The 25,698-nt window shown below is 41.5% G+C and overlaps 1 long non-coding RNA gene across 4 annotated transcripts in view; it reads left to right on the top strand.

Annotated features, from left to right (window-relative positions):
* Positions 1 to 3,033: 3,033 nt before the first annotated feature.
* LOC129144677 (uncharacterized) overlaps positions 3,034 to 25,698 on the top strand; it is a 48,589-nt gene continuing 25,924 nt past the window's right edge. For 3 of the 4 annotated variants that reach the window (XR_008549093.1, XR_008549096.1, XR_008549095.1), the window contains exons 1-3: positions 3,034 to 3,320; positions 8,115 to 8,282; positions 24,754 to 24,839. This is a non-coding gene — a long non-coding RNA (uncharacterized LOC129144677). Of the gene's footprint in view, positions 3,321 to 8,114; positions 8,283 to 24,753; positions 24,840 to 25,354; positions 25,508 to 25,698 lie in introns of those variants that run through there. The other variant, XR_008549094.1, reaches the window with a different exon arrangement.

Genomic DNA, 25,698 nt, shown 5'->3' with positions numbered 1-25,698 from the left:
GGTGAGAAGTGGAGTCTGGTTGCATTCTGTGGTCCTCTGGAGGGTTGAGGGTCATTTAGATGGCCACAAGATACTCTTTACTACTGTTACATCCAAATAGGATGGACCAAGGAGTGGAGGAAGATACACTGTCAGCTTAATGCAGAACTTTCAATGAAGAAGGGAGAGCTATCTGGGTAACCTTGAGAGATTTTATGTTTCCATGTGCACAGATCATGTAGAAGATGCAGAGAGCAGGCATGCCCATTCTCAGTTCAAGCCATTCTCTCATTCCTTCATGACACTTGGTGAGAAGGCTTCCTGACGCGACTTGGACTGCTCATCCTTTGCTTGAGAATCCATGGAAACTCAGCTGTACCGGTGGGTCCCCAACGGCTCCATTCTTTAACTCCCTTTTCAACATGTACAGGAGACATTCCTGCAGCCTACTTAGGAAACTATTTCTTGAGGAACAGTCATCACATTTCTGAAAAATTATGGTGGCAGCTGATCCAAAATCTTGGCCTTGAACTCCAGCCAATGTTTTCTTGACTCCAAAGTGTCCTGCCAAAACAAAGTAATTGCACAGCTGACAGAACCTCTCTTGTTACCTCTCAGGAATGACCATAATTTACAGCCTGCAATGCCAATGGGGGTCTCCCAGTGAACATACGGCTACTCTGGGTGCATTTCAGTGAGTCATCTCAGGGCTAATGACCTTCTCATATTTACCTTCTCAGGAAAACACGGAATTCCTTGTTAGAGGAGCATGAACTCCACTGATAAGGAGCTGTTTTTACTGTGACTGTGTGCTCCTTTTCACCTTCCAGGTGCCTACTGATTTCCTGACCCGAGAGTTTGGTGCTATTTCCTGAGACCTCCAATTCTTCTCTCAGGTCTTGGTTTCAGACTTGAGGTAGCCATGACCAAAGTTGTCACCATGGAGATTTGTTAAAAGAAAGATATCATATTGGGTTTTTAAAACAGGAAGTTTCCCTCCTTTTAAAAGGAATAATCACTTTATTTTTCTGAACACTCTAGGCTTGACTGTACATTGGAAGGCAAGGTAGGTTTTGATTTCAGGATCCTTCGGACTATAGAGTCTATAGTCTAGAAGCCTTGGAACAGAGCAGGGAGGAAGAGTGGAAGATATGTCCCGAAACTTTGGGAACCTGGGTGAGAAGATGAAGAGCTGAAGTCTCCAGGTGACTAAATGTTCAAGAGTTGCAGGCTCTGGGGGTCTCCATGGTCTGTTGTTGTACTAAAGAGGCTTTGGAGTCCTCTGCTTTCTGATAGAGAGAAATACATCCAGAAGAAGCATTGAAAAAGTTCCTTACTTTCTTCCTCAGAATCAACCACTGGGGAAAAAATCTGGGGACACGTTTTGACCAGGAGCCTAGAAGTCACTCAAGGTCACCCAAGAGAAATATTCAGTCATGTCAAATTTTCTCTGAAACATTCATCTCTGTTCCTGCATGACAGCTAAAGCCCAAGTCCTTTTTCTGTAACCTGGCAAACTCCCCACCCTTTTTGTACCCAGGAAGGCAGTCCTTTGGCTCACACTCTTACTGCTCTGGTGTTTACTCAACCCCTTCTGCATTTTGTGTCCCTGAGCTTTCCCTTAATTTTTGTGTGCGCTCAGCTATGCATTTATAGGAATGTTGTTCTACCTGCCCAATATTTCAAGCTCTCTCAAGGGGATGGTTTCCAGGCAATCACATCTTCCATACTGCTAGAAAGGATGTCTTTGCAATTTGATATAAAGGGGGGCGAAAAGAGATCCATGACCTCCCTTAGTCTTAGGAAGGACAGGCCTTGGCAAAGTTCTGAGTTGGGTCATTGTGGTGAGGTAAGTTTACATACGCGGTGGTCTTTAACTACTTTTCGGAGGAGCTTTCTGACATGGGCATCAGTTACATTTTCCTGCGGGGTTCCTGGGTCTGTGGCCTGGTTCACCTGACTGAGTCCCTAAATGTCCAGTGGACACACTTCCCACGTGGGCAAGAGAGGCTCCTCTTCGTACTTATGGTCCAGACTGCTGATGTCTGTTTCTCAGGCTCTAACTCACTGGCTAACCCTGTTTTCAGCTCTTTGATATTCCGTGGCGTCTCACTGACTAAATGTTCTGAATCATTGCCTTGATCCAATCTAAAAACCCATGCATACAGGTGCATTGTCAAGGAAATTCTATGGGGACTACACCTGAGGGGGTGTGGGGAAGCAAATATTGTTTAAAAATGAACAATGATGTAAAAATAAAAAAAAATAAAAAAATAAAAAAATAATTTCTCTTAAAATAGAAAATAAAATGCTCGTTTATTAAAAAAAAAAAACAACCCATGCATAACAGATCAGAGGGATTAATATGGAAAGAAAATTTTTCCTTTATGACTAAAACTATGATGCACATAAACCAGAAATATTAAAAAAAATGAATGGTGGCGAGGATGGATGGATGGAAGGAAACTGGATCCCTGAAGATGCTGATAACCCGTCTGGAGCCACCATTGTAAGGACTTTTTTCTTAAGTGATGTCATTACTATTTAAGCTACTTGAGAGGGGGTTGGCTCTCTATTATTTTCAGTCCTAAATGTCCCAAATCACATAGACATTTATAGTTTGCTGAAAGGCTTTAGCAAAGTGTGGCATGGTAAGATGTGGTTGGAAACAGGTGGTCTAGTTTTATTGTGTGGAGACGGGGATGGAGAGACTTAAGAATGGATACGGAGTGTAAGTATAAAAGAACCTGGTTTGAGAGGGAAGATTATGAGGCACATCTTGGGCATGTTGAGTTTAACCTGTGTTTAAGTTTTCCTAGGGGAGATGCCAAGTGGTGGTGAAATTATGAAACTTAGAAATGAGATCTTGTGTGGATAGTTACATTTAGGAGTCACTGATATACGGAGTACATCAATATTTATTTTGAAATCATGACTGCCAGGGGATGGGTCTGCCTGAATACTTAAGGAATCTCAGAATCTACTAGGGACAGTTAGAATAGGGTGAGTATCCAAGGGAGACAGAGAATGAGAAGCATTGTGAGGGGTTAAATATTCTGAAGTTAGTCCACAGCTATCAATGTAAGAACCCATGAGACAGAGGACTGGACTTGATGATGTCTCAGAATCCTCCCACTTCTTGTATTGTGGTTGCGAGTAACTGTCTCATTTCCCCCACCATGCAAGGTGTTCTCAGAGGTCAGAAACTTCTCTCCTTAACTGGCAAGGTGCTTGAATATAGTTGGACATCAACACATTCTTTGGTGAATAAGTATTTGGCAAGTAATGAAAAACACTGGGTGAAACTGCTGAAACTTCTCTTCTATTGAATTCTTTTTGTGGTATGTGTTTTTAAAATTGTATTATTTTTTTAATGTGGTAATAGGAGTTTACAGCATGCATGTTATTCAGAGGTATAGGTTCACGTCTCTTCAGGTTTATGTTACGTCATACCCACCACAAAATACACCCGTAATACTTCCTTAATCCATCCTCCGGCTGGTTGGTCTGTCTATCTATCTGTCTTCTTTCTGTCTGTCTAATTATCTATCTATTTTCCTCCCTCCCTCCCTCCCTCCCTCCTACCTATCTTCAATGGCTTCTTGCTTATGACCTATAAAGTCTGATTGAGCTCAAAGGCTCAGTAAAAAGAAGACATAAGAAGAGAGGTAAGGGTTGCTGTGCATTTTCTAAAGTCCTGTATTTAATGAGCATCCAGCCATCTGCATAAGGTGGTAGAATCTCTACCAATCACTGACTTCCAGATATCTAATTATTTCGGTATGATCAGAACATACAGAAGATGAAATAATATTTACTCTGACCAGATATTCTTATGTTACCAATGTTGACTATTTTCTTCCGTACTATAATACTTCCAAATTGGATCCCCCCTCAGCTGAGGAAGAAGGGAATGTTGCATTTGGCCAAAGCAGGCTTCAAAAATGAATCTAACATCAGGGCCTCCCGGGTGGCGCAGCGGTTGAGCGCTGGGTTGTGAAGCTGCCCGCAGCCTCTGCAGCGCCGGTTCGATCCCCGGCCGCCGGTCGAGGGTCCCACATGGCGCGCAGACCTCTCCTGCCGCCCGCTGCTCCCCTCAGCAGTGTACTTCGGTCCTTCTGCCTGCTCTGCTCCCTGCTCTGGCTCTGGTGAATTCTCTCACCCTCCCGCGCTTCTGACTGTACCCAGTGTTTGTATAAATAAATAAATAAATCTTTAAAAAAAATGAATCTAACATCAGAGATTGGTATAATCTGCAAGACAGTCATCATTCGTATCGGTTAGTCTTACTAAAGTCCAGTTTTGTGGTGTCTCTAGCTGATATCTACTCAAAATAGAACACTTAACATTCAGCTGAATTCATTACAAAAATGTAAGAGTTGACAAAGACTTGATCCTATATTATATGACAATTGAACAAAGCACAGATTGGAAGATTTACTGAAAACTACCTTTCTTGATACATTCTATTTGTTGGTTTCTTCAATATTGTTATTTCATCTGACAAGACTACTATACACACACACACACACATTTGTTTCCTGGCTTTGGTGATATGCTTCTAAGTAATTGAACTTTTTGAATATTATTAGACCATTTACAATGATCATTTTAAGAGAAAAAAGTTAGTATCAAGCCTTAGATCTTTAAGAAACCTAGGTTGGCTCTTCTGCTTTCACATATCCAAAAGTCTCTCAGAATTCCCTCTTTCTGAAGCCAGTGACCATTAACTTACTCTTAAACCCACACTAAGTGCTATTTAACACAGGGCACCGAAAGCCAGATCGGTCTGGTTTCTGATATCAGTAGTGTCTTTGTTGTGGAAAGATGTCAGTTTCCAAATTCTTACTACACTGTACAGAGCTGTGTACCTCAGGGAACTTTATAGCTCAAACCCCGCTCCTTGGGGACTTATAGCAACTTGTAAATCCATGAGGAATTTTTCAGCAAAGTTCTACTTCTTAGTTTATTCATGGATTAGCCTTGTAAGAGTAGATTCATTCTAAGGCTCTAATGAGCAGGGCGTTTTTTTTTTTTTTTTCCCTCCTCACACCGAAAAGAACACTTGCCTCTCTTTTTCCTACCTATGATGGTTTTAGAATTTATGTTCTCAGTTATATCCCCCATTGACTTTGAAATCTTAGAAAATACCATGGTTCTTCCCAGAATCTAGCACTATTGAAAGCCTTTCTTTATGTAGCATTAGAAAAATGGAGACCCACAAAACTATTTCATACAAATTTGTTACTCTGGTCTTTCAACTCACTAGAACTCACGACAGTGGTCGAATAGCATGCAATTTCTGTTATTGGGGGTGGAGAACAAGGAGATTTTCAAGGTAAGTTCAGAGTCGTGCTGAGAGGAAGTTCTTTTTCTTTTTACTGGAGAAGATTAAAAAGAAGAACAATGGATGTCTTCAGAACGAAGCCCTAATAGCCCCACTGTTCATTGGCTGTACCTACTGGCACCACAGTTGTCACTGGATGGGGTCATTTAATCATACTAGGCTTTTGTTACTTTCTATTCAGAGCTGAAGTTCCTATTAGTCTTCAAAATTTGTTAATTTCTGTTCCACTATTTCCAAACTTCTTTGCTTTCTGTTTCACCTTGGTTCAAATGTATTTCAAGAGTATTTTCTTTTTTTGATCCTAGGATATAAACTCTTTTGAGCTGAAAGATCTGTTACACACTATGCTGTCCTCATTTTACAGATGAGAAAAATGAGGTGCAGACAAAGAAAGGGAAGTACTGATAATGATTTAATGGGATTTGCTTTAAGTCTTAGGTCTTCTGAGTACTAATTCAGCCACCAGCCTGATGAGGCAATATAATTTTAGGCAGCAGTCAGAACCAACGTGTGAACAGTTTGATCTCATTCCTATATACTTAGACATGCCATATATGTGTATCTATTTTCTTTATATATATATATATATAAAGAAATGGTATGAGTTTTATATATATATAAAGAATATAGATACACATATATGGCATATCTATATCTATCTATCTATATATATCTCATACCATTTCTGTGGGCCAGGAACCTGCTCAGGGCTTAGCAGAAGTCTCTCTCAGGTTACAAAAATCAAAGTACCAGCAGGGTGGGTTCTCTGGAGGCCTGAATGGAGAAGTGTCCTTTTCTGAGGTTTCTCAGGTTATTGGCAGATATTTTTCCCTTGTAGATGTAAGGCTGGTCAGAGGTTGTCCTCAGCAACTAGAGGCCATTGTCCCCTCCTTCCTGTGTGGGCCTCTTTTTTTTTTTTTAAAGATATTTATTTATGCATACAAGAACTGGGGTAGAGGCCAGAGGTGTGGGGGATGAGAGGATTCATCAGAGACAGAGTGGGGAGAACAGGTGGATCAACTGAAATATGCTGCTGAGGGGAGCAGCGGGCAGGACAGGAGAGGTCTGCTGCGCCATGTGGGTCACCTCCCTGGCCAGGGATCAAACTCATGTTGCAGAGGTTGCGGATTGCTTCATAGTGCTGATGCTTAACCCCTTGCGCCACCAGGGAGGCCTGTGTGGGCCTCTTAATATGCCCAAAGTCTTCAAAGTCAGCAGGGAAAGTCTCAAGAGTCTTACAGAACTTGACATAATCAAGGAGAGACTAGCATCACTTTTGCCATATTTTCTTGGTTAGAAATAGCTCAGGGGACGAGATTATACAAGGCTGTCAATACCAGAAGATGAGAATCACTGGAATCATTTCAGGTTCTGTTTTCAACACCTCTGAAAAATGACTTTCTTGGGCTGACAGAAATAAATTCTAGGCATACAATATTTTCCCGTGGATGATCATCAACTTGTAAGCAGGTTTCTAGTGGTATGTCTTGGAGTTTATTCCCTTATCTCTTTTAATAACTGTATCCCTTTTATCAATGACTCCATGAAAATATAAGAGAAGTTTTTCAGACTTATGGGTGAATGAGATCAGAGTGTTAGTAAATAATGTGGATGACACAATTAGGTTTTGATTTTATATCCATGTTAGTGTAACAGGGATAATATTTTTATGGGATTTATATTAAGATGATTTTTGGGGGCCTCCCTGGTGGTGCAGTAGGTTGAGCGCAGCGCTGTGAAGCTATGAAGCTGTCCACAGCCTCTGCAGCGCTGGTTCAATTCCCGGCTGGCCAAGGAGAATCCCACACGGCGAGGCAGACCTCTCTCCTGTCTCGCCCGCTGCTTCAGTCCATCTGCCTGTTCTGCTCCCTGCTCTGTCTCTGGTGAATCCTCTCACCCTCCCATGACTCCGGCCTGTACCCCAGCTCTTGTATAAATAAAAAAATAATTTTTTTTTAAAAAACAAAAAATAAAAATAGAAAAAAAAAGAGATCATTTTTGTATTTGAATTTCCTTGTATGTGATATTTTCTTATTCAGCCAGAGGCATCCATTTGCAGCCTAATTTCCCAAAATTAGGATTTTTGCAGCAAGAAACAGGGACAAAGACAATGCTCAACTTCTGTATTCCAAAAATGAAAGTTTTGAGTTCACAGATGGACAATATTTTGGAAAACTGGCTTTGTTGAGAGAGAAGAGGCTTTTCTCAATTTCTTTAGCCCCCAGTAACATTTTTGATTATGGAGTTTTAATAAGAAAGGGAATTTAAGTATGATGTCATAGAAATGTCTGCTTCATTGAAGAAGGAAGGAAAGCTCACCCCTTGTAATCTCAGAGGGCTATGGGAAGGAAAAGCAGAAAAAGTGGAGGTGAGAAGTTAGAGCTCTTTAGTCTCTAAAGTTCAAAGCCAAAAATCTAGCGCTGCTGAAATACCCAAAGAGGTAATGGAAATCCAATCATACTAGAACAATTGGCCAGTTTCCTAAGGAGTAACCTCAGGTAATCTGCAAAGTTCTTGAACTGGTCTCACAATGGATTGAGCAACCATAATTCCCAATGTGGCATAGCACAGGGAGGTGACTTGATTAGATGACTTGAGGCACTTAGAGCCTCCTATGATATGTCATGTTGTTCTAGAAACTTAGACATCCTCAACCTGCCTCAGGAGAGGCTGAGAAGGCTGGAATACAGAACAGAGATTCACAGTGACATTCTTGGGCCTTACCTGGGCTCTGTGATCTAAAAAAACAAGGAAATACTAAGAAATCTCCCACCCTTTTGTGTTGCAGGAGAAGGCACATGGCAAGGAAGCCCTCTCCCTCATGTGACCTAGTTAAGCCTCTCAGATGCCACCTTGTTTACCTATGACAAGGCCAATACAGGCCTTCCAAAGTCATATTCTTTGTCTCATAAACGATTAGCTGAACTGCTTGTATTGACTGATCAACTGGAACAAGGTACTTGTTGATTAAGTGTCGGTAGGATTACGATCTTTCTTTTCCCAAGATCTCTGAACTTTGACCCACTCAGCTTGGGGACACATACCACCCATGCTAAGAGGAGGCAGATCTCAGGGTAAATATTCTCTAATCTATTATTCTCTCATATCACCCTTTCATCCCAGTTCTACACCCAGGTCTTTTAGCTCCATTTCCTTATCTCTAGAAAAGAAAACTCTTTGCTGAACTCTCAAGATGCTCACAGGTCCATGGCCAGGTGTTCTCTCCATTACGATCAGTCTCTCCTCTTATCGCAACAGCCCTTTTCCCCTTTGGCAACAGTCCTTGAGTAGACTGTCTCTTTACTAAGTTTGGATTTGTTTTTATTTGACAAAAGCATGCAGAGAGTTTGTGATCAGTGGCAAATGACCAGGGTCACTGATCCAGTTGTAGATGCCAGTGGGATGGCCCACAGCTCAGATAGTGTCTTCTGAACCTCAGGAATGAGACTAGACACGTGTCTCAATGGTACCAACCAGGGAGAACCTGGTTCTCCAAAGGATGTCATTGGGATTTGGGGTCCCTTTTCATTAGTCACGAAACTTCATGGTCCCATCCTTCATTCAGTCAGTGTCTGGGAGATGAGGAGCTGGGTGACCCAAAGGACTAAAAACTACTCAAAAGAACTGAGTTAGTTGCTTCCAGCTTAAAAATCTATTTTGAACAAGACACCATTATGGAAAATTTGTTTTTTCTTGCCACCCAGCAGGGTCTTGTGAGTGTGACTAGCTCTGCTACCAAAAATGTACAAAAACCACATTTTCTTAGCACAGCTGACACAGTAGTACATGCAAATCTGTGACCAGCTCCCCTAGAATTATGAATCAAATAAAACAAGATGATGTTCCACAGCAGTAAATGGAAGATCCTGCCTTTGAGTTCAAAGACATGTAAGTACAGGATGCGAATATTTGGTTTAGGAAGAGCACAGCGGCACTCAGGAAGAAAAAAATGAAGGATTGTATTAGTCAGGAATTTTCAGGTTGCAACTTACAGAAATCCAACTGGAATTAGGCAAAAGGGCAAAAAGGGAATTTATTGACTCTCAGAATCCAAGAACAACCAGACTGAGGGAAGGGAGGAGGCTTCTGGGTTACAGGGATAAACGGGGCAAGGGACACAGGAGCCCCGGGGCGCTCTCCTTTTTGAGTCTAGGCTTCTCTTTGGGTGGCATTCTCTCCTTTGGGGTTTCCTCTCTTACTGCGGCTCTCCTGCATGGACTGGAAAGCCTCACCTCTTCTGATTTTTGCTACTGGACTTGAGAGAGGTTCAGAAAAATTCTGTGCAAGGATTCTGATAGGAAACCTGGGTTTCTGTAGCCAGGGAGACTGAATCACGTCAAAGAAGGCACTTCTCAAAATAGCCACTTAACTGTGCTGCTGGGCAGGTGGGAAATTGTAGGGCCAGTCCTAAATGTTAAGATGCCAGTCCTAAATTTTAAGATGCAGTCCTAAAGTTTCTGGATAAGTAACCCCAAAAAGTCCAGTATAAGTGTGTGGTCAACGTTGCTAATATATTAACTCAGTGAGAACATATTTTCCAGATAAACTGATGGGGCAGGCACCTGAGGCCCTGGACCTGAGGAATTGAGGGTGCAGCAGTTAGCACACCAGGAAGCTGGGGTTTCATTGAGGGGGTCACATGTAGACATTAGACCAAAGTGAAGGTGTGTGAGGGAAGCAACTACGCTGATGGGGCCACTCATCTGTTCCTTGTCGTTGCTGATGTGGCTACATGAGGAACCCCTGAAAGCACTGAAGATGTTTAGCCGGAGGTGAGAAGGGTCTGGGGACAAGGTAGCTGCGCTCAGTTGCTTCTGTTCTTTGTGGACTGATACAGAGAAGCTTCAGGTCAACAGATGGGCTCAACATAAGGACTTCCTCACAATTAAATCTGTCCCAGGACGGATGGGTGTGTATGTGTGTGATGAAGGAGGGAGATAACACGATATGGCAGTACAGGGTTCATTTATTCTCTCTTTTATCCCTTCATTCATTCAGCAAATATTTATTCGTTAGCAAATAGACAACATGAACAAATAGACAAGAAGTTCCACACGAGCAGCTCATCACCATGCTCCCAACACTTGGCCCAGTGTCCTAGCACTAGATTGACATTTGTTAGCGAGGGGTGTGGTCACTGTGCTAGGTAGTCGGCATGGCCACAAGACCCTCAAGGAGTGACAGCCTAGGAACCAAGATGGATGATGCTCTGCATGCGGTGCTCCAGGAAGGCATGTGGGAGCACGCTGAGAACACAGAGGAGTAATACTGGCAGGAGGTGGACTTGGGCCTGAGAATGGTTGGCAGAATTGAAACTTCTTTTTGGGAAAGGTGAACAAGGTGGAGAGCAACTGGAAGAACATTGCCAGAGGGGAGCGGAGTGGGGCGAGGTGGGTCCTATTCCTCCTCTGGGTCCTCTGGTTCTGTCCTTTCCATCTCTGCACTGTACTGCCGACTTCTGCCCCTCAGTAGGTGGGGAGAGGAGGGGGGCAGCAAGGAAACCCAGGGGGTACTGAGGAGGCCTTCAACCTAGCTTCTCCCTCTGGGAGCGGGCAAGGGCCTAGGATCATCCAGCTGCCCTACCCTGCTCAGTGGAGGCCCTTCCCCCACCCTTTCCTCGTGTTCATGTTCTTACTCCCACACTCTTTCTTTTTTTTGTGTGTGTGGGACCCTTGCTGGCGGCTGGGGAAAAAACTGGTGCTGTAGAGGCTGCGGGGCAGCCTCGCAGCCCAGCGCTCAACCGCTGCGCCACCAGGGGAGGCCCAACCACACCCTTTCTTATCCAACCTGACCTCCTTTCTCCTGTGATGCAATTTTACATCCACAGTACCATAAGAGTGTAAATGATGGACAAGGTTTAACGGGTTACCCATTCAGGGTGCATTTGCATTTCAATAAGAGAGGGCATTTTTAGCCAAAAGCAATGACATCCTTAATGATAAATTTTGAGCATTTTCAATAGAAGTAGAAGGATTTATAAGAACTGACTTAGTTTTATTTAAATTATTAAATTTATTAAAGTAGTTAATTAACTAAATTAATATTTTTATTTTAATTAAGGGTTATTGTTTGTATTTTGGACGTACAGGATCACTCCCTCAAGGTGTTGTTGCCATGGTGCTTGCACCACCAAGACACTCATAGTCTACCACTAGCGTCCATTGTGCTTCCCCCCAGTTTTAGCTCACCCTTTCCTCTCCCCCTCACTCCCTGGATGTCTCAGTTATATAGTCAGCTTTCAAGGGTTTCCTTTGAGTTTGGCTTTATTTGACCCTCTGTCTGGCTTTTCTATATTCCACATATAAGTAATACACATCTGGTATGTGTCTTTCTCCTTTGATGTATATTGCTTAGCATAATCCCTTCCAGCTCCATCCATGTTTCTGCAAACAGCATAAGTTTATATTTTTTGATTGCTAAGTAGTATTCCATTGTGTGTGTGTGTGTGTGTGTGTGTGTATCTCACATCTTCTTGATCCACTCAGCTGTTTTTGGGCACTTAGGTAATTTCCATAGTTTGAATATCGCAAATAGTACTATAATGAATATAGGAGCGCAGGTTTCCCTTTGAATTAGTGTTTTTGCTTTCTTTGGGTGTATACCTATGAGTGGAATTGCTGGGTCATATAGCACATTCTTTTTTTTTTTAAAGATTTATTTATTTATTTATACAAGAACTGGGGTACAGTCCAGATGTGCGGGAGGGTAAGAGAATTCACCAGAGACAGAGCGGGGAACAGAAGAGGCAGACTGACGAAATGCACTGCTGAACGGAGCAGCGGGCAAGACAGGAGAGGTCTGCCATGCCATGTTCTATCCCTCGCCTGTCAGCTGGGATAGAACCGGCACTGCAGAGGCTGCAGACAGCTTCACAGCATGGTGCTCAACCACCTGCACCACCAGGGGAGGCCCGGTACATTCATTTTTAATCTTTGGAGAAACCTCCATAATGTTTTCCATAGGGGGTGGACCAGTCTACATTCCTACCAGTAATATAAGAGGGTTCTTATTCTCTACATCTTTGTCAGAAATTACTGTTTCTGGTCCTTTTGATATGGGTCATTCTTAAATAAAAAAGAGAAAAAATTGTGGCATCATACTGCCAGATCCCAAACTATACTGTAAATCCATAGCAATTAAAACAGCATGGTACTAGAACAAAAACAGACTCACAGACCAACGGAATAGAATTGAGACCCCAGAGATAAACCCACATTTATATAGACAGTTAATTTATAACAAAGGGGCCAAGAACATACACTGGAGCAAGGAAAGCCTCCTCAATAAATGGTGTTGGGAAAATTGGACAGCTGCATGCAAAAGAATGAAACTAGATCATTATCTCACACCATACACAAAAATCAACTCAAATGGATGAAAGACTTGGAAATGAGACCTGAAACCATAAAACACATAAAAGAAAGCATCGGCAAAACACTTCATGACATAATCTTCTGTGATATCTTTGTGGATATGTTGCCAACAGTAAGGAAAACAAAAGAGAATATAAACAATTGGGACTACATCAAACAAAAAAGCTGTATAGAGAAAGAAACTGTAACCAAAATGAAAAGACACCCTACTGAATGAAAGAAAATATTCGCACACCATACATCTGACAAGGGACTGATATCCAAGATCTACAAAGAACTCATACAGCTCAGCAAAAAGAAAATAAATAACCCAATCAAAAAATGGGCAGAAGAGCTAAATAGGCAGTTCTCCAAAGAAGACATACAGATGGCCAACAGGTATATGATAAAATGGTCATCACTTATTGTCAAGAAAATGCAAAGCAAAACCACAAGAAATAACTTCTTTACTACCCTCACTTTCTAAAATTTTATTTCATACTAGGGATCATGGATTGAGAAATCAGTTTTGTGGTTTACGGCTAATTTGCTAATAATCAAATAGAAGGCAATGGAAGAGATGAAAATATCAGAGTTCATAGCATGTAGAAGGGTAAGTTATGCTTCACCAACCATAATTCAGGTAAATATACACATGTGTTTAAATGACATATTTGATCTCTTTGACTTTTTTTTTTTTTTTTGCTGTGGGTTGTAGTAAAAAGAAGTTCAAAAAATGTTGTCTCATATTTAGCTTCTAGAAAAGCACCATTTGATGTTGCCTCTATGAATTGGTTTTTTTTTTTTGAATCAGGACAGTCTTGGTTAGTCCAGCTTGCCCTCTCATGCATTCTCAATAGATTATTTTGATTTTACTCTGTCTCATATCAGAGGAGCGGATGTCTCTTAGTGTTTATAAGTCTTATCAGGAAACACAAAATGAAATACTAACAATTGTTTCCTGCTACCTAAGCAACTGATATTGGCTTGAGATTTCCCCAGGGACTTTTATAGGAGATGAAAACTTGACTCAGTGTCGCTAAGCATCTTCGAGGATTACAGTCATCACTAATGCCGATCTGCAATACCAGAAATAATAATGGATTTCTTACTGGAATTCTCCATTGGTCCACAGCAGAAGAGCCAACACGGCTTGTTTAAATTAAATAAGCAAAGTCATTCTTTGAGTAATGATTCTAGAAGAAAAACCAGACCCTCTGGTAGGGATTGCAAGAGCAGTTCTCTGTTTCCAAAGGCAAGCTGAGCCCTGAGTTTAGCCATCAGAACATACAGTGGTTGTTGTATGACTATTCCATTTTAGGGTAAGTGTACATGAAAATGTTAGTCTAGAGAAGCTTTTTTTTTTGCCTGAAAAATCTCTTGGGCCCTGGAGAGATGTGTGGAGAATTCCACTCCACCAAGGCAAGAGGGTAACTGGAAATGCCAAGTCTAAGATTCAGCTGACAATTCAGAAGGACAAGTTTGAGAGTTTCTGCCCCAGGGAAACCACCCAGAATTGTAAACTGGCTGTTTATGCGATGAAATTTTCCCTGAGCCGTACCACCCAGATGCAAGGAAAAAAAAAAAAGAAAAAAGAAAGAAACAACCCAAAACCATAAACCGACAATTCTTTGGCCAAACTGATAATGAGTAATGATTAACAAAATGTTCTTTTCTTTGGCTAGGCTCCACGGAGAGACTTTATATTTCCTAGGTGGCTTGGGGAGGAGCCTGCCCCCATGTGTTCTCCGTTGCTAGGAGGGGGAGGGCAGAGCTACTGCCTCTTCCACGAGAAGCCCTGTCTGAGGTGGCCTATGGGGGTCACGCTGCCTCATTACATCCTGGTTATTCAAAAGTGAAACTGCAGGATAGAGTGGGCCAGCAAGCCCCTACCCTCACCTCTCAGAGCCCGCAGGCACACTGCAGCTAGTGATTACATTAGTGACATAGTATTTAATATTTCAAGAGCCTTGCCTTGGAACATAATCTTAAGACTCTCCTTGAAATTCCATATTACATCAGCTCCAACTATTATAAATTACAAAATACTTGCAGAAGGCACTGTTAAGCCTTACTCGTCACCTATATTTTAGCGTGAAAGATTTTTTACTCAAAAGGATTAGGTGGGGGAAGGCTGAGACTACCACAGGTTGTTAGCATTTCTCTCACATTTGGCCTTACGTCACTCAAGTGGACTTGTTCACATTTTAATAAATAACTGTCTAATAAAAATGCAATGAAACTAAAAGTGCAGTGAAATTAAAAGTGGCTAGTGGAGCCACAATAACCAGTATTTTAGGGAGAAAAAGATCATCACAATCATAGCAGCAGTGAGAAAACGCCGTTGACAATGCTGACGGAGGGAGGGCAAGTGCCATCTTTCAGGGAGGCTTGCTTAGAAATGAATGGTCTATCTTAGACTCTCGCAAAGTTTCTGGAATTATATCAAATATGATCCAAGTTTCACTGGAAATAGTTTATGGACCAGAGAAGTATGTGTGGAGAGACTGTTGAAGAAAATTCAGTAAAAGCTATGAAATGTAAACGAAGACTAAGAGGCTGGAGCCTTTCGTGGATGCCTGTAAGGCAAGTAGAATTCTTCTGGGAACATAATTCTGGATTCCACTTTTCATCACTGGCAGCCGAATATGTGCATTCTCCTCTGTCTCGATCGGGCATGTGTAAACGTAACATCTCCCTGATCCTTCATACTGCTTAGCAGAATGCAAGTTTCACCGATAAAAGTTGCAAGGAAGAACAAAAGAGAAAGAAAAGGATATGTGGGGGTGAGGGGAGAGTGGAAGGAAGAGAAAGAAAGGAAAAGAAGCAAATTTTACTAGAGCCTGAAAATAGCATGTAGACTGACATAAGGATGGCTTCAATTTACCCTGTTTCACAGTCAGGCTGTAGCCAGCACGGATACCTGCTCCTTGTCCAGGAAGCAGGGACATCTTTGCTATCTGGGCTTGGGGTGTGACCCGGAGTGCAATTCTAGGGTGAGCAGTATGTACAAGGCTCCCCAGGGGGCTGGTCAGCTTGAGTGCATCTTAGAGAGGAGAGAAAGAGAAAATGGGGAGAAGAAGAGGTGGCCCAGATTGTATTATGGGTGAAAGAATTAAACAAGTGAGTTTCAGATACACAGTAAATGCTTTGCAGGTTGTGCAAACTAATAGTGGAGACAATAATTGGTGCTGGCACAGGACAGGCATCAGTAAACAGTCACTGGGTGAGGTCTGGTAATGGAACCTACAGGTAGGCAGAGAAAGGCTGAAATAGTCTACAGTTAGGCACTAAAAGACTTCAGTGAATAAATGATTTTCAAGTACACTGGAAGCATTTATGTTTCAAATTGATGTGTCAGTTATAAATGGGATGAAGCAGGTTCCTTATGCATCTTGTGGACAATGTGTTTTCTTGCTCCCTGGGGTCATCACATGGACCACTTCCTAAGTCAAGACTTGGGAGTCTTTTTTTCTTGTGAATTGGAGGCCTTATCAGAGGCTTCCCTCCATGAGGACATCACTACTGGGGTGAAGGATCACCTTTTTCTGTTCCTGTTTTCTCTCTCTCCATTTCCACCACTCCCCATTGCTGCTTCTTACTCCTGTTCACTGAAAACCTAGACATCTGCTGTTACATCACCTTAAACTTCTCCTTAGAAGTCCCTTCTGCTTTCTGTTGGGAATTCTAATGACCAAACAGGAACAGAGAAGAATGAAGGTGTGACTCGGCAGTCCCTGAGATCTTGAGTTGGACCCTGGGATATTTTAACTTGAAAGTGGTGCTGCAGTGTCACAGAACTACTAGTGTAGGACTGTACTTGAGGCACCCAGTGAATTCAGAAGTATCTGGCGTTGGCTTAGAACCTAACCACAATGCTTTTATGGCCAATTGCCTACTCATTTGTCAATCATCAACTTATAAATGATTATTAGATTCAAGACCATGTCACTGAAAACTAATGGAACTGAATATGGTCAAGAAATTTCATATTTTGACATTTCAGATGGAACTAATGTGTCTGAATTAGGACCTTCAAATAAAATATATTGAATACATCCGATTCCAGTAGCTATGCCCTTATTACAGGTTGATTTGCCCATAAGGAAAGAGGCAATAAAGTCTGATACTCTGGTGGTATTAACACCTTCTGGATGTTTGCAGAAGGAACAACCTTGGGCCAAGTGAACAAGAAAGGAGGAAGTTCCCGAACCACTTGCAAAGGGTTGAGGCTGAAGAGCAGATGAATCCCGGTTGCCCACATGGCCCCGCAGTGCTACCACTGCTGAAACCCCAAGTCTACCACTCAGGGTGGTCTGGAAGTGGAGGATTGTTTTCCTGAGAGTGGTTTCAAGAATGTAACTCCTCACCTAATAAAAGGAATGTGCAATGATTGACTGGATCTAATATTAGCATCTGCAAAATAAAGAGCAATTGGGCTTGCTATGAGAGAACAAACCGTGCACGCACCCGCTGCCAGGTAAAATCTGTTCTTTTTCAGTCATAAATCTTTCTTAGGTGCTGGAGAAATATTTCACTTCCATCAGAAACACTGGGTGAATCAAAGAGAAAGAACATGCTGTTTTAGAGATGAAAGCATTTGGAGTTGAAAGCTCTTGGTGTCTTTTCTGCCTGTTTTTCTGGTTTCTTTCTGCTGGTGTCCTTGACTTGGCCAGGCCTCACATTGTTTTTCTTAGGATGGAGCAGCAGTGGGGAAGGTCAAGATGGGTCATTTGCTTCAGGCTTTAGATTCAGTTGAAGAACCAGCACCTGGCATCAAATATCACTGTTCTCAGGGAGGACCCTGGTTAAAATGTGAAAGACCAAATGCTTGATAATTGTGAAGAAAAGAGCAATAAACTTTAGGGTACTCCTAACTCATGAATTGAGTTCCAGAAGGTGAATTGCCTGGTTCACCAGTGAGATTACTTCATGAGCCAAACATCAAATGAGTGGTAGCCACTTTATTTTTATTATCTAATTTGCATTGGCTTTCAAAGTATGGTCCTCACCATATCAGCTTCACCCAAACGCTTGCGAGACCTGTAACTCTTTGGACCCCACTCCAGACTTTCTGGGTCAGCAATCTGTGTTTAACAAGTCCTCCAGGTGACTCTGACACACCCTAAAGTGTGGGAGTCACTGTCTAAGGAAACATGATCACCCTAGAACTTATTATATGTTATCACTTAATGGCATATGGATTGTTGATGCTCCTTATAGTTAAAATTTTCAGTGTTAAATGCTGGATTTTTCAGGACCTTCAGTGCCATGCATGCAGTGGGCGGTCAATAAATATTTCCCATCTATGCTAAGTCTCTGAGGTAGCAGTCATCTTCTACTTTCCTCCCTTCTGTCAGCCGTGCCCCCCTTCTTTCAGTCTCCTACCTTTCTTCTTTTGTCTGTTCTGTATCTTTTTAAGAAACATCCCTTTCTCCTTTAAAGTATTCTAGACAGGCTGACAATCAAGAGGATCTTATCTTCCCTGCTACATGGTAGCCCCTTAACCCAGGCCGCCCAATCAAAGTGCCTCACTTCCCGGACACAGTGATTGGCCTGGAGGTCTTAGAAGGGCTGCTGAGAGTCTTTTGGGGCAGGGGGAGGCAAGGGAGAGCAATATGAACTCTATAAAGGGGAATGCTCCCTATTCCTGACTCTGTGAGCATCATGAAACCAGGTGAACTTGAAACTTCTGGGAGGCATGTGGAGATGGTCTGCCTGGGAATGAAGCCAATTCAGCACAAAACAAATCCAAGTAGTGGAGGGGAGAGGAGCTGGCATCATCTTTTTGAACCCATAGAGTCACCTTGAAGCTAGAGTCCACTCTCTCCTTGGACTTCATATTCAATTCAACATTTCCTGTGAATACCTTAACCTAGGATCCTGAGGATATTCATGCTAATGATCTTCTCCTTATTGTGAAAGTAAGAAACACAAATTTGAACTTTGTAGAACTATGTCACATAGAAAGTTACACTCCCTTGTGATCAAAGCCACTTGTCTGAAAGTCACTGTATAGAATTTTGTACATCTTCCTTTAGAGTTTTCATTGTACTAATGAATTAGGATGTTAATTGAGAATTTTCTCGTTTCAGTTTTGCCACAGGCCTATGAGGTCAGGAATAAAACAATATATTCTTGATTGAGGTTATCAGGCCATTTATGCAGGATTTGCAAAGTGAGTAACTCATGTAAGAAATTATATATGAGAGGGATATGAATTTAATGAGGAGATTAACAAGGATTTTGGAACATCTCTGGAGAACATTTTCATCATGGTGGGGATGATCCCCATCCTGGGGTGGGGTCTGAGAACACTTCAGTTTCACTCTATGCCAAGAAAACCATTGAGACCCCCTTATATGCAACCACTGGGATTTGGGGGCTGTGGTGCATGGTCACTCATTCATCCATCACTCCTACCTGCAAGCCAGCAGTGGGAAGAGATGAGACTCATAATTTGATTTGATTTGACTTGATTTCCTCTCTTACTGTCTGCCAACTGTTTCCAATTTGGAACTCTTGCAAAATATGATGTCACCCAGGCAGAATGTATCTCTCTGGTTTGGTTGACCCTGGGGAGACCTTTGTCTAACTCACTCAATTGTGGACTTCTCCAAACCTACGACCTGTCTTGTATAGTCTCTGGAGTCATCATTCCCATCCTGGGCTGTCTCCATATAACCGACTTCGGCGCAGCACAAGTGAAGTTGCAATGATTGTGTGAAGTGATTTCGTAGGACAAGTTACATGTATGATGACTTCGTTATGAGTGCACAGATGGTGGAAGTATTTACAATAATTTGCAGGTCTATGTCTCAGTTAAAATAGACCTGTTTGGGGGAATTACACTTCTTTTTATGAACACTACATTAACTTTTTCATCCCCAGTTACTTCTTCCTGCATCCAAATGAACTCCAATGTGTAAAGTTCTTGAATTTTACCCATATTACCTCTCATTGAATCCACTCTTTGCTGAGTATCTGGACTAGTTAGATTCTACTCCTTAGAAATATTGTAGGAACATTGTTTATAAACTCACTTAACTTTAAATAAAGTACATTTTTGCCACAGTGTCTCATTTCCCCATTTGGAAGATATGGAAATGGAGGTTCAGAGGGGGTAAGTGATTTGCCAAAGGTCACACAGCAAGTTAGCAGTGGAGCCAGCACAAGAATGCAAATTTTCTGCCTTGCAAGGTCTATATTCTTTTCCTTGTTCCCCCATCTCTTCAGCTGCCTATTTTCAGAAGCTACAGGTTTACAGTCAGGTTCACCAGCTTCAACTATCTGTCCTACATTTCCATCATTTCTCTCTAAATTCCCTAGTGTGCCTTCTAAATCTTTCAGAAATTTGAAGCAGCAGCATTTTATTTCAAATACTCTGATTCTGATCAGAACGAGGGCTAGCAGTGTACAAAGGAATTTGGGGGAACAAATTGCTTTGGCCAATTAATCAACCCCCAAATTGGAGACTTCTGTTCAATTAATTTTCCTTTAAAGATATTTTCATTTTTTCAAGAAAAATGCTTCCTTCAGAATGGAAGAGTCTAACATTCCCAATTGCAGGACAGGGGAGATTTCTAGAAAAAAAAAAACAACAACCATGACTTTTCCAACAAGCAAAAACTTGAGAAAATATCTGAAAAATGTTGCTAAATTAAAATATTCATTCAAAAATCAGTTTTATTGTCATCTTGTGTGTGTGTGTGTGTGTGTGTGTGTGTGTGTATTCACTTTCCCTCTTTCCATCTTGTTCTTGGCTACTAGCATTTTTTATGTAATTTTTGTTCTAGACAATTTTTGGCAACATTTTGGTAACCTTTGTTTTTGGTAACCTTTCAGTTAAAGTGAGAAAAAAGATAATAATACTATTATTTATATTGCCTTTGATATATTTAAAATAGTTGACAGTACATAATAACTGAAATAAAAATATATATTTCATATATAAAGGGCATTTTTACTCACCTATAGTTGCCTGAACAGATGCCAAGTGATATTTTACAGCTGATTCCAAAATTTAAATCTCTAAGAAAAACACACTTTTAAGTATATTAGTTTTTATCTTAATCTGTTTAAACATTAGACTTCCTGGTTTTCATGTTCACTGAAAGTGGCTTGGATTAACAACATTTTTTCTTGGTTCTTGGGAAAAAAATGACATAACCTCTTAATTTCATATGTTCAAAAACATGAGTCCTAAAACAGCACTTACAGCAAATGCCTACATATACAACCTCAGTTGACCTTCAAAACAACCCAGTGAAATATTATCATTATTTACAAGGTGAGAAGCCTGAAGGTCAGAAGGCCCTCATTCTGTAAATATTGATGAAGGTTTACAGGGCCTAGAAGAGAAGTGTTCAATGGGGCTGCCTGGCCCAACCTGCAAACTGAAGAGGAATGTTCATTTTGGCTGCCATTAAGTAGAGATTTTGTCTATGGAAACAGGGTCTGTCCTTGTCTCTGATGCCAATGTCAATCTAGAATTATTCTTCTATCTTTCACAAAAACACCACATTGCTGTCATTCAGAAACTGTGACCGTCACCCAGAGGTACTGGGAGATGGCAAGCTGGTAGGGCTTCCAGATAAAATATAGGACTCCTCATGAAAACTGAATTTCAGGTGACAATGAATAGTTTTTTAATATAAATATGCCCCATGCAATATTGGGACATACTTATACTAAAAATATTGCTCATGGTTTATCTGAAATTCAATATCTGAAATTCAATTTTAACTGGGGATCCTATTTTTTAAGTTGCTAAATCTGGCAAACCTACAAGCCAGTCTCTTAGGCAAGAAGCAGCTGATGGCCTGACCCAAGCTTGAAGGACAGTGAATTTACTAGTGACCTCACAGAAGTAAAAGCTGGACTCTGTCCTTTGGGCTTATTCCCTGGTTCGCAGCTTGTAAGCTTACTTTACCCTCCTGCATCTCAGTTCCCTCCTTTGCATAACAGCAGATATTGAAAGCCCCTATTTCCTTATGATTCTTATGAGAGTTAAATAAAATAATTCAGAATGCCTATGATATGATAAATGTTTGATAAGCTTAGTTTTCCTGTTAGTATTTTCTCATAGTGCCTCTCCTACCCAGAGAACACAGTGATGACAATTATCCATAACAGTAATAATCAGATTATCCATAACATATTGTTACCTTTACCTACACCTATACCTTTACTCACTTATATTTTTTTAAACAGTTCTTTTTTTTTTTTTTCAAGATTTATTTATTTATTTATTTGTTTATTTATACACGCACTGGGTACAGTCAGAAGCGCGGGAGGGTGAGAGAATTCACCAGAGCCAGAGCGGGGAGCAGAGCAGGCAGAAGGACCGAAGGACACTGCTGAGGGGAGCAGCGGGCGGCAGGAGAGGTCTGCGTGCCATGTGGGACCCTCCTCCGGTGGCCGGGGAGCAGCCGGGGATCGAACCGGCGCTGCAGAGGCCGCGGGCAGCTTCGCAACCCAGGCTCAACCGCTGCGCCACCAGGGAGGCCCTACTCACTTATACTTTTACTCACCTCTATCTCTATGTCTATTACCTCCATCTCTTCCTGAAATTTTTTACTGGCCAGGACACTTGTATCTAGTAACTGAATTGTTTGGTGACTCTCCTTTAAAAATACATTTTTATCTCCATTTGTAGAGTTTTATATTGAGTTGTCTGTATTTTATTATTATGGCTTTCAACTCTGGTTCATGGAAAGTGGAAGTGTATTGCCTTTAGTTTTGAAATGTTTGAATATATGTCTGTTCAGCTTCATTTTTGTTAGATTCATCACATTTGTAAATTTTTACTGTATATTGTATTGAAAACTTTTAACATATACATAGTTTTATTTGTTCAGTTAAAAAATATTGTTCCATTACACCCTACATTTCCTGAATTTAGATATTAATTAGGGGATAATATAGTAAAGGTGCAATTACTGTGTTCTCTGAATAAAGCAGATATTACCATTTTACAAAATGTCATTCTTATGTGTGTATATGTACATAGATGCGTGTATATGTACATAGATACATACATATATACACATATATAATTAACATATACTTAGCTGTATACATACTATATATATAGCTGACCCTGCAACACCATGCGTATGAACTATATGGGTACATTTACATAAAGAAGTTTTTCCACATTGTCCCCATCTGAAATAGCAATATCAACCCCCAACCCCTTCCTCTTGAGTCTACTCAATGTGAAGATGATGAGGATGAAAACCTTTATGATTACCCACTTCCATGTAATGAATAGTAAATACAAAATATGTGCTCGTTCACTGTATGTTATTGGGGAGGTTTGCAGTTATTAGTAGTTAAGTTTTGGGGACGTCAAAGGGATAGGTAGATTTTTGACTGTATGAGGGTCAGCAGCTCTGACTCCCTTATTGTTCAAGGGTCAACAGGATATATATACATATATACATAACAAATGTTTCTGGATTCATCTCTTTATCTGTTAAATCAAGGTTAATGTATGATTCTATTTGAAACACATACATCTAGTAGTAATAGCTACATATGAGGATAGAGGATAGGATGAGGGACTTAGTAAATATGAGCTGTTCGAATTTTCCTGATGCTTCTAGAAAGTTTGGTGAGGATGATGTATCTAACTCTGTGGTAAGTATTCTGGGATCATGCAAAAGGGCTTATGATTTACTGAGGGTGGAAGGATGGGGAATAAACATACAAATACCCATGGTACAAAGCAGCCAGCAATGAAGGAACTTACGATGAATCCTGATAATGTATGCTTTGGGATCAGATGTGTTTGTCCATACAATACTAGTGATCCCAAGGCCATATTTGACCAATGATGACCTTCTTGCCTACGTCCTGCTGGACACAGAACTGCCCATTAAGATCAACATAAAAGATGGTACTTTAAAATGCCAGCTGCTTGACCTTACTAAACAGCACACTTTGATTTCTTTTCTCAAGAAAAAGATGCTTTCCAAAATTTTAAAAAAGTATACAAAAAAGTACATTAAGTATTTAAAACCAAATAAAAGTGATGTTAGGTGGCCTTTTTTTCATATTAAGTGAACGCAGATGTTGCTACCAGACAGTAGCTGCCTGTGCTTAGGCCAATACAATAAACCTGTCCTGCTGGGATTTGCTGGTGGCCCTGGAAGTCACCACACCCTTCAGGCAAGTAATCTGTCCCCGTACATCAAGAGCCCCAGCAATGATTACGCCTTTGTCTCAGTAATCCTGCCTCTGAGTGACTTGTTTAAGAAAACAATGCAGGGAAGAGTTGGTTACAAACACGCAAATGCAAAAGTGCGTGTATCCTTTGTTTATTTAAATGAAAATGTTTGGGGAGACACCTGTCATTTTTGCCTTCACATTTATATTTCCTGTAGCAGAACACAACACTGACCACATCGGGGGCTGCCCAGTGCTGCAGCCTAGGGTCCCACACTCTGCAAGGGACCCTGTGCTTGGGGTTTAATGCTCTGCAATGGCTACTTTGAGATTCTTTATGATCGCATCTGTGGCTTTGCGCTTTGTCAGTGAAGTCTGTTAGGACAATGGAAAAGCACAATCAATAGATCCTTGATTTACTTGTGCTTCTGTCTTCTACTACCTCTGCTGATTCTCTGGTGCCCATGACCTGAGACTCTCCAGTTACTGCGCTGTCTTTTACTCCTGGTGAGAGGATGGGCGTACGTGGAGGGAGTGTTGGGGTCCAATGCATGCCTCTGACCCTTTGGGGTGAGTCCCTGGATACCTTGGAGGATCTCCATTAGACCTAAAATTTTCTGTTGCATCCAAGAGAGTACAACATTAAATAGCAAATTAAAAATCACCTTGACAGGCTGAAAGAAGGCCCACAAAAGAAAGGGAAAACAATTTTCCCTGCTTTTGTGGACAAGGGTCCCACTTTGGCATTTTGCACAGGGCCCCACAAATTGTGCAAATGATCCTAAAAGAAAAATGCTAGCAGGTGAAATTCAGTGGGCTTCGAGTTTCGATACAGCTTTCCCAAGAAGTTATTTTAGATGAAATGGGACAAAGGCAAACTCATCCCCTTAATTTCTTACCCAGGCTGCAGGAATCCAGCCAGGGAGGGAGAGAAAACACACAGAGCCCGTGGCATTCCCGTGGTAATGCTTATGGATTTTCCCACACTGGTAAGAAAGTGTCTTCAACTCTTGGCCCTGAGAATTATTGTGTGTGTGTGTGTGTAGGAGGGAGATGTGGAAGTTAGTGTTTCCTGCAATATTTCTTGCGATTTCCCCCTTTGCTTCCCTCCCCCTACATTTAAAGGAATCATTCCACTATTTGAGATGAGATTTGTCCCAATTTGTCCCAAAATTCTTGTGTGTGAGGATTATTTCAAAGGATTTAAAAAAAAAACAAAAAACACCAAGGTAGATTCAGTACGCCAGGCAGACCCATCAATCTTGTCTGTAATTGGGTCTGCCATTGGTGAGTAGCCACTTGGGAGGAAATTGCTCACCCATGTGGAGTGAATGAATTCTTTCAGGGTGCAGGGCCTCCACTGAGGGCTGCAGATGGCCACCTGCCAAGCAGTCTCCTCGTGGTGCCTGGCTCAGCTGCAGGCCCAGGTTCAGACTAGGGAGCAGTTTGTCCCTCTGGTCCTGCAGATAAGCGTCTGTTTGCTCTCTTCTTCCTGGTTTGGCAGGGCTGGGGTCCATGGACAGAGGCGCTGACATTAAAAGCATGAGGGCTCTTGGTGACAGGAACAGGGATACAGATTCACAGCGAGCTTTGAGTGCCTTTGTTTGACACAAGGAAGAGCAAGCCAGAGTTGTTCCATGACGTCAAGCTGAAAGCTGATGAGGCCATTCCTGCTTCCAGTCGATTAATCTCTGGGCCATTTGATGCCAACTGTTTATGAAGAAATGCCAGTTCCATTGGCAATTTTTCCAGAATTGTTCTAAAGAACTGACTTGACTTTTTCTTTCTTCCAACATATTCCAAATAATGCCTTGTTGTGAGAGAGCTCAAGTAAAATAGTAACCCATC

Source organism: Talpa occidentalis, unplaced genomic scaffold (assembly GCF_014898055.3).
Source record: "Talpa occidentalis isolate TD23 unplaced genomic scaffold, MPIMG_talOcc4v2.1 talOcc4.6, whole genome shotgun sequence".
NCBI lineage: Eukaryota > Metazoa > Chordata > Mammalia > Eulipotyphla > Talpidae > Talpa > Talpa occidentalis.
Note: the sequence above shows the minus strand (reverse complement) of the source record. Positions and strands in the feature narration are given on the sequence as shown.